This window comes from Ochotona curzoniae, unplaced genomic scaffold (genome assembly GCF_017591425.1).
Source record: "Ochotona curzoniae isolate NIBS_2020 unplaced genomic scaffold, NIBS_Ocur_1.0 scaffold_4506, whole genome shotgun sequence".
Lineage (NCBI taxonomy): Eukaryota > Metazoa > Chordata > Mammalia > Lagomorpha > Ochotonidae > Ochotona > Ochotona curzoniae.
In genome coordinates this window covers 41925851-41934154 of record NW_024467119.1, presented here as the reverse complement: position 1 = coordinate 41934154, position 8304 = coordinate 41925851, and the positions used below count along the sequence as shown (strand labels likewise).

Below are 8304 nucleotides of genomic sequence, written 5' to 3'. Positions count from 1 at the left end.
TGGAGGAATCCACCATGGGAGGAGGGTAAGGGGAGGGGTGGTGAGAATCTCAGTGCCTATAAAATGGTGTCACATAATGCAATATGTAATTAATTAAATTTTAACAATAAAAAAAACACAACAGGGAGAATAGGAAATTTACAACATGAAGTTAAATGCTTGCTACTGAATGACCAATATGCTGATGAAGAAATGAAAAATAAAATTTAAAAAAAACCTTCCTGGAGCAAGCAACGCTACCGATTAACATATGTATAAGTGGGAAAATTAATCAGAAAAAAGCCTTTTTGAAGAAATGAAAATAAAAACAAAATTATCAAAACCCATGGGCTGTAGCAAAAACAGTATTGAAAGAGCTACTGATCTTACATTGTGCGTGAGGATTATCTTATCCCAGAGAGAATATGTAATATCTGTCCTTTTGCGATTGGCTTTTTTCACTGAGCATAATGGTCTTTATTTGGGACCATTCACTTGCAAATGGTAGAAATGCACTCTTTTTAATGGCTGAGTAGTATTCCATGGAGTAGATGTACCGCAGTTTCTTCATCCACTCCTCTTTGACAGACATCTGGGTTGTTTCCAGCTAGTGTAAACTGTCCTGATGTAAATACAAGACTACAGATCCCTTTGTCATAAGCAGAATGTATATATTCTCAGAAGTGGCATAGCTGGGTGACATGGCAGATTTATTTGGAATTCTTTAAGCATTCTCCATCTTGACTTCCATAGTGGTTGTACGAGCCTGCACCCTCACCATGTCCACGCCAGCAGGTAGTGTTAGTGGAATTTTGAATGTTGACCATTCTCACTGGAGTTAGGTGGAATCTCAAAATGGTTTTCTTTTCATTTTCCTTAAGATTTATTTATTTTATTGAAAAAGCAGATATGCAGAGAGGAGGAGAGACAGAGGAAGATCTTTTGTCCTATGATTCACTCCCCAAGAGGCCACAATGGCCACAGCTGAACCTATTTAAAGCCAAGAGCCAGGAGCCTTTTTCAGGTCTCCTAAGTGGATGCAGGGTCCCAAGGCTATGGACCATCCTCAACTGCTTCCCAGGCCACAAGCAGGGACCTGAATTGGAAGCGGGGCCACCAGGATTAGAATCAGTGCCCATATGGTATCCTGCCATGTACAAGGCAGCACATTTAGCCACTTGGCTACCTTGCTGGGTCCCAAAGTGGTTTTTCATTTGTATTTCTCTGATGGCTAGGGAGCCTGTACATTTTTTTAATATGTTTATTAATGATTTGAATTTGCTCTTTTGAAAAAATATCCCTGCTCATCCCCTTTGTCCATTTCTTCACAGGGTGGTTTGCTTTGCAGTCACTGAGTTGCTGAAGCTCCATATGAATCCTGGATATTAGTCCCCTATTGGTTGTGTGTTGCAAAGATTTTCTTCCATTTCATTGCTTCTTCTTCACTGTTGATAGTTTCCTATCTACCACAACTTCCTCATTTGATGTAGTCCATTTGCTTTCTTTGGCTTTGACTGCCTGTGTTTTGGTGACTTTCTTTAGAAACCTTCCCGATGCCCATACCTTGCAGAGTGCTCCCTGTTTCCCTCTAATAGTGAATGATTTCTGGACACAGATTTAGGGTGTTCCATTTAGAGCTGATTTTTGTGTAAGATGATAGGAATGGGTCTTGCTTCTTACCTCTGCAGGTTAAGTTTGTAAGAATAAAACTTACATCTTTTGAATTAGCTTTCAAACCACTTAACGTTCACAGGAGATGTAGGCATGTTACTTATTCAACTTCCATGGATCAGCTGGAAGTTTACTATGCTCAGTGAGCATACCTAAGAATATGAGGAGCTGCAGCTACTCCAAGTCACCCAGCAGTAACAGTAGTCTGGCTATGAGCTAGCATATGATGGAAACATTTAAGCAACAATTTGAGGTAATATTTCTGACTCTGCAGAACAATAGTATCATATAAATCCTGAATTAAATTGTGAAATTTGTTTCTACAAAACGTTTTTAATCGTCATTAACATTTGCTTATATTCTAAGAATGACAGGGAGTTTACGATATTTTTCTAGATGCATTATCTCATTAAGTAATACTTTTACTTACAGGAATGATTCCTTTTTTAGATATTTTTTCACTGAAAGGCATATTATACACAGAAATAAGGTCTTCCATTCACTGATTCACTCCCTAAGTGGCCCCAGTGTCCAGAGATGAGTTGATTCAAAGGGAGAAGCTATGAGCCTTTTCTGGGTGCCTCATATGGGTGCAGGTTTGCATTCCCGGGTCATACGCTGCTTTGTGAGTGGAAAAGCTTAGAAACAAATTGGTGCTAATACGTGATTCTGGTTCCACGTAGAGGAACAGAGGGCAGAGGATTAGTCTTCTCTGTCATTTCCCTGGCCCTAGGAATGGTTCTTACATTCAAATATGCAACTTTCCAAATTTAATTTTCGAGTCTTGCTTTCTGTTGCAACACAGAAAAAAAATTTTTTTTTTTGTTCCTACTTACATGGTGGATGTTTAGCATATATTTGACTGCCCAGCACTTGAACTCTTTCTGGGTTCAGAAAATTCAGATTTGTGAGTCCAATAGTAGATAAATAGAAAAAAAAAGTTTCAGGCTCTCCTTGCTCAAGGAAGTTGATTTGGCAGCCCTGAACTTTAAATATGATACCAGTGACCCAAGCAAATACCAATCACAGCGTCTTCACCATCACAGCAAAGAGCAGTGGAGGGATTTTCAGGGTTGTGTGTCCAGGGACAGCAGTGCAGTTGACAGCAGTGCTGTGCAAGGTTCAGTGCAGGGTAAGGACTTGTATAAGCTACAGGTCAGACATTTCAGGGAATAGTAGCAGTGAGTGCTCCTCGGGATGGGATCCTTGCTACCAATAAACATTCCTTGTTTCTTCCGATTTTCAAATCTTGGTTTTTATCAGTAAATTTGTGAGCCATCCAACCCCTTAGCCATAATTCACTTTTCTATTTGAATTATTCATAGGTGATTTCCGTTGCTTGTGACCCTGGCTAATACATCATGACAGCTATTAAAATATTTGTATGCAGCTACAGCATATTCCATCATTTGATATTCACTCCTCCTCAGAGATATAACACACCTATATCCTCAGTGGCATATATTGCTAGTATTCATGTGAATGGCTGGATGAATAATATTTTTAAAGAAACCTTACAAGTGAGTTTTTTGTAATTATTTTCAATCATTGTTTTCACACATAAATGGGAGAGATTTAAATTGTTAACTAGGGGCTAATGTTGTGGTGTGGTGAGTGAAGCTGTTTCCTCCTTTGTGGGCATCTCATGTGGGCCCCTGTTCAACTCCTGCTACATGGTCATCCCATGTGGATCCCCATTTCTGATACAGCTCTCTGTTAATGACCTGGAAAGAGCAGCAGAGGTTGTTCCAGGTGCTTGGGACCCTGTCACCCACATGGGAGACCTGACTAACTGCCTCCTTGCTCCTGGTTTTTCCCTGGCTTAGCGTTGGCCTTTGTATACACATAGGGAGTAAACCAGTAGATGGATGGAATCAATTAGTCAATCTCTCTCTAACTCTTAAATGAATATTCACAAAAGTTCTTAAAACTGACACATGTACTGTTTTTAGTTTGGATATTTCTCCTTGCAAATTAAAATTTATTCACCAATGACATGGAATTGATACATGAGGTCTAATGGGAGGTATGCAGGTCATGAGGCATCTCCCCATTCATGAATGAGTGTAACTGTAAAAGGGGGTTAAAGGTAGGGTTAATCCTCTTCCACCCACTCTTCTGCCAAGTGAGGTGCAGCATTGCTTCCCTCTGGGGGGTACAGCATTCAAGGTATCACCTTGAGAGGAGAGGAGATTTCTTTACTAGATGCCAAACTTGTTCGTGACTTGACCTTATGAGTTCCCATCTTCAGAACTGGGGAAATCATTTTTTTTATATAGTTCATAAATACTGCGACTTTTGAAATAGCACAAAAGGGAGAATTTCCTTGTAGACAAGTTTCTATTTTTCTTTTAGAGGAGCAGAGCTTCACTGAAATTTCCTCCTTCATGTGGTCAGAACTACACATAAAGATAAAGTGATAGCCCATTATCCCAACAGTGAGCAAGCGGATGAACATGTCATGTCACTATAAGGAAATTATATGTTAATTGGAGTTCTCTGAACTTCTGTATAAACTCTGATTTGAAAATAAACTGCATGGATTATTTCAGACTAAGACGAGAGAATAAGAAGTTGCTCCCTGTTCTACTCCATGATAGCAGCAAAAGCTTTGAAGCCATCCACAGAACACTGCCTCTGTGGAAGTTTTGGAATTCAAGGCAAAACTTATCCAATCCTCTTGGAACCTAAACCTAAACTAGATATTTTGAAAGAGCGGGATTAAACCCAGATTTCAGGATTTCTAAACATAGCTCTGGATTCAGACCCAATTACCAGAAATTACCAGAATAATTTTCTTCTTAAACTGTTTTAAAGATTTGTTTGATTGAAAGTTACACACTGAGAAAGGGAGAGACAGAAACAGAGAGCTCTGCCATCCACCAGTTCACTCCCAAAATTGATGCAATGGCTGGAGCCGAACCAGTCCAAAGCCAGAGCCAGGAGCTTCTTTCAAGCTTCCCATGTGAATTAAGGGGCCCCAGAACTTGGGCCACCTTTTACTGCTTTCCTAGGCATGCTTGCAGTAAGCAGGGTCAGAAGTGAAGCAGCCAGGACTCAAAGTGACACCACATGGGACACCAACATCACAGTTACAGTCACATATGCCTTTGATGATAAGTCTGCCAGGCTAAGCCATTGTTGTAGGACCAGAAATGGGATTGTAATCCAGCTCTAGCCCTTCACAGTTGTCTCTGAGATAATGCTTACCGACCTTAAACCCTCTGAGAGTCACGACTCAAGAATGACAATTTCCGGCCCAAAGGGATAGTCTAGCGGCTAAAGTCCTCGCCTGGCAAGTGCTGGGATCCCATATGAGTGTCAGTTATAATCCCAGTGGCCTGCTTTGCTTCCCATCTAGATCCCTGCTTGTGGTCTGAGAAAGTAGTAGATGACGGCCCAAAGCTTTGGGACCCTGCACCTGTGTGGGAGACCTGGAAGAAGTTCCTAGCTCCTGGCCTTGGATTGGCTCAGCTCTGGCCGTTGTGAGTGCTTGGGGAGTGAAACATCAGACAGAAGATCTTCTCTGTCTCTCCTCTCTGTATATCTGACTTTGCAATAAAAATAAATAAATCTTAAATAAAACAAAAGAAAAACAAAAAACGAATGACAATTTCCTGGGTTTAACTGTGGGCCCCGACATAGCCCTAAGCCTTTACTCCAACTGTGGCCTAAGGTCAGTGCAGCCCCATCAAGGGCCCTTTAAGTGACCTAGTGGGATCTTTGCCAGGGGCCTCAAGGACAATACCTGCATTCTAACCTAGTTACAGACCTACTGTCTATGAACAAAGAAAAAAAAAGATTACAGTGCCTGTCCTTCTTTCCAAGGGTCTAGGATTGATTCTGTTGGTTCCAGTAGGTCCTTCTGAGCCATTACTTACTTGAGCTTGTGAGATTAGATCTACCCACTGCATTTTCTGCTATCGGCACAGCAGAAGCCATGTTACCTGGCTCTAATTCTGCTCAACCGTGATCCTAAAAGCAGTTCTACCATTCAGAGCATAGACACCATGCAAGCCTACAGGGAATAAGAAAGAGGCAAACATAAACCTACCAAAGGAAATGAAAAAAAGCTCAATTAAATTTCTTCAATAAATAGCTCTTTATTAACTGCCTGAAACTAATTTTAGAAAATCATCTTACGATACTGAATGAGTTGCAAGAAAATACAAAAACAAAACAACAAAAAAATGAAGCTAGGAAAACAAAGCATGAACAGTATGAGAAGCTTAATAGGATCCACGAAAGGGAACTGAATGGAAATCCTAAAACACAAGAACACATTGATAGAACTGGAAAATTCAATAGTTTTAAGAACAGACCAAATTATACAGAATTGGCAGAAATGGAAGAGGGTCATTGTATTTTAGAGGAACATTGAAAAAGTTAACATGAGTTTACAAATGTTATTTCCATTTGTTATCTTGAGATATGATTTGATTTCCCTTTTGATTTCCTTTTAACTCTTTCATTGTTCAGAAGAGTCAATTTTAGCAAATGCCTTCAGTTACTGATTTTTAGCATAATATCATTGTAGTCAGAAAAAGAGATCTTTGATTTAATTTCCATCTTTAATTTTAACATTTATTTTGTGACAACATATGAGTTATCCTAGAGAATGTTTCATGTCACCTGAGAAGAATTCATGTTATGCTGCTACTATAGTGTTCCTTACATTGATTGTGTTCATTTAAACCACAGCATCATTTAGGTCCACTGTTCTATTACTAGTTTCCTGCCTGCATGAGCTAGCTATTGTTGAAAGCAGAGAGTATGAAGTTCCTTACTGTTATTACGTTCCCATCTATTTCTCCCTTTGTGTCTATTAACATCCCCTTTGCAGATTTAATTACCCCAATGTTGGGTATGCAGTAGTTATAACACTATGCCTACTTAAGGAATTGATCTCCTTGTCAAGCATAAAATTGACCTTTGTTTCTTCTGACAAATTTTGACTAAATTCGTGGGCTTTTTTCCTGATATATGTGTAGCCATTTAGTTTCTTTCTTTTTTTTTTTAAGATGTATTTCTTTATTCATAAGACAGAGTTACGGTGAGAGAGGGAGATGCAGAGTGATCTTCCAGCCTCTGGTTTACTCCTGCTGGGGCTTGGCATGGTAAAAGTCAAGAGCTAAGACCTTCATCAAAATAACAGTGAAGAGTATGAAATATCTAGGAATAAATCTAACAAAAAATGTTTAGGTGAGTTTTAATTACTTTCACAGCTGTTTATAAGACTTTGCTGTAGAACTCCATACCGTTCCTAGAGAACCTATGTTGAGATGATTTTAAAGATTCATTTTGTAGGTAGTTGTTCGAAGAAGGAGGAGTCTTTCTACTTTAAGAGGTGTGGCAAGTGAGTAGAGATGAATTTGACTTCCAAAATGTCAGAAGAAAAGTCAAAAGTAGTTCTTATCCTCTGTCTGCAATTTGTTGGAATTATCTTTATGCTCTTAATTACATACAGCATACATATGTTTTTAAAGAGTTTGTGGAAAACTAGAATTAAAAGCTGCACTATTTCATGGTGAAAAAAAAGAAAAAGAAAATCATGTATATAACAGGTCTTTTAAAAAGTTTATAAAAATATGAGTTGTACAAGATTATGCTCAGGCTTCAAAATTTCAAATAACCAGATTAATTACATTTTCCCAAGAACTTTTTGAAGTGTGTTTACCTATATTTATATACCAATTTATATTTGTATTCTAATATCTCCATAAAATTTAAAGTGACTCATAGATCAGATTTTTACTGGCAACTTTCTAATACAGTAATTGCTCAATAATTATAATATTATTAAACTTAATATTTTGGTAGCCTTAGAATTTCATAAGGAAAGAAAAAACATAGATATAATTAGATACAATTTTTCTAGTTGTTCACTTAGAAGAGTAAGCATGAAGTTCAGGAATCAGTGGGAAAGAGGATTTGGAAAAGATTAGTTAATTCTTACTATGCTATAGTTAGGAGTAAAAATTTCTGGAATTCTATGACATAATAGGTGACTATGGATAATAATAATGTACTTTTTAACAAAAAGTAGTAGGAAAGTTTTTACCATAAATATACATGTTTATGGGGGCCATATGATGTTTCCATGTAATTCTTCCATAGGTACAATTTCTATGTATCAGTTGGAAATTTAAATTTTTAAAATATAAGTGTAACAGATTTTATGTGTTTTCCTTTTAGGAAGGGTCTATTTATATATTATGATTCATATAAAGTGATATCTTGTGGAATAGCAACTAAATCCTAAATACAAGCTAATGAACCAAGGCCCTACCTTGTTAGTAAAACCAATATACTTTTATAATGTCATATTCTCAAAGCTACTGATAAACTCCTAGCCTCCTTTCCCTGCCTCCTTCTCCTTCCAAACAGATATCCCTCATTTTCTCAGCATTTTTCTAACCTTCTTCTCTTCATTTGACCAGTATACATTGAAAGAAAAAGAATGCATTACAACTTAATAATTTAAACACAAAGTGAAAAGATTTTCTTCTGCAATTAGTAATGACATAATAAGAAATAATGCAAGCTGGAATACCTTATAATACTCATGAATTATTGCTAAAGCATATTTCCAAAAGCAAATTTTTTTAAGATTTATTTTTTCTTGGAAAGGCAGGTTTATAGAAAAGGAGATAT

General features: G+C 37.7%; 1 long non-coding RNA gene across 1 annotated transcript; it reads right to left on the bottom strand.

Moving 5' to 3' along the window:
- Window positions 1-420: 420 nt before the first annotated feature.
- Window positions 421-8078, bottom strand: LOC121147023. Its single transcript, XR_005882321.1, has 3 exons — window positions 8069-8078; window positions 7518-7524; window positions 421-556 (listed from the first exon to the last, which is right to left on the bottom strand). It is a non-coding gene; the product is annotated as an uncharacterized LOC121147023 (long non-coding RNA).
- Window positions 8079-8304: the final 226 nt, after the last annotated feature.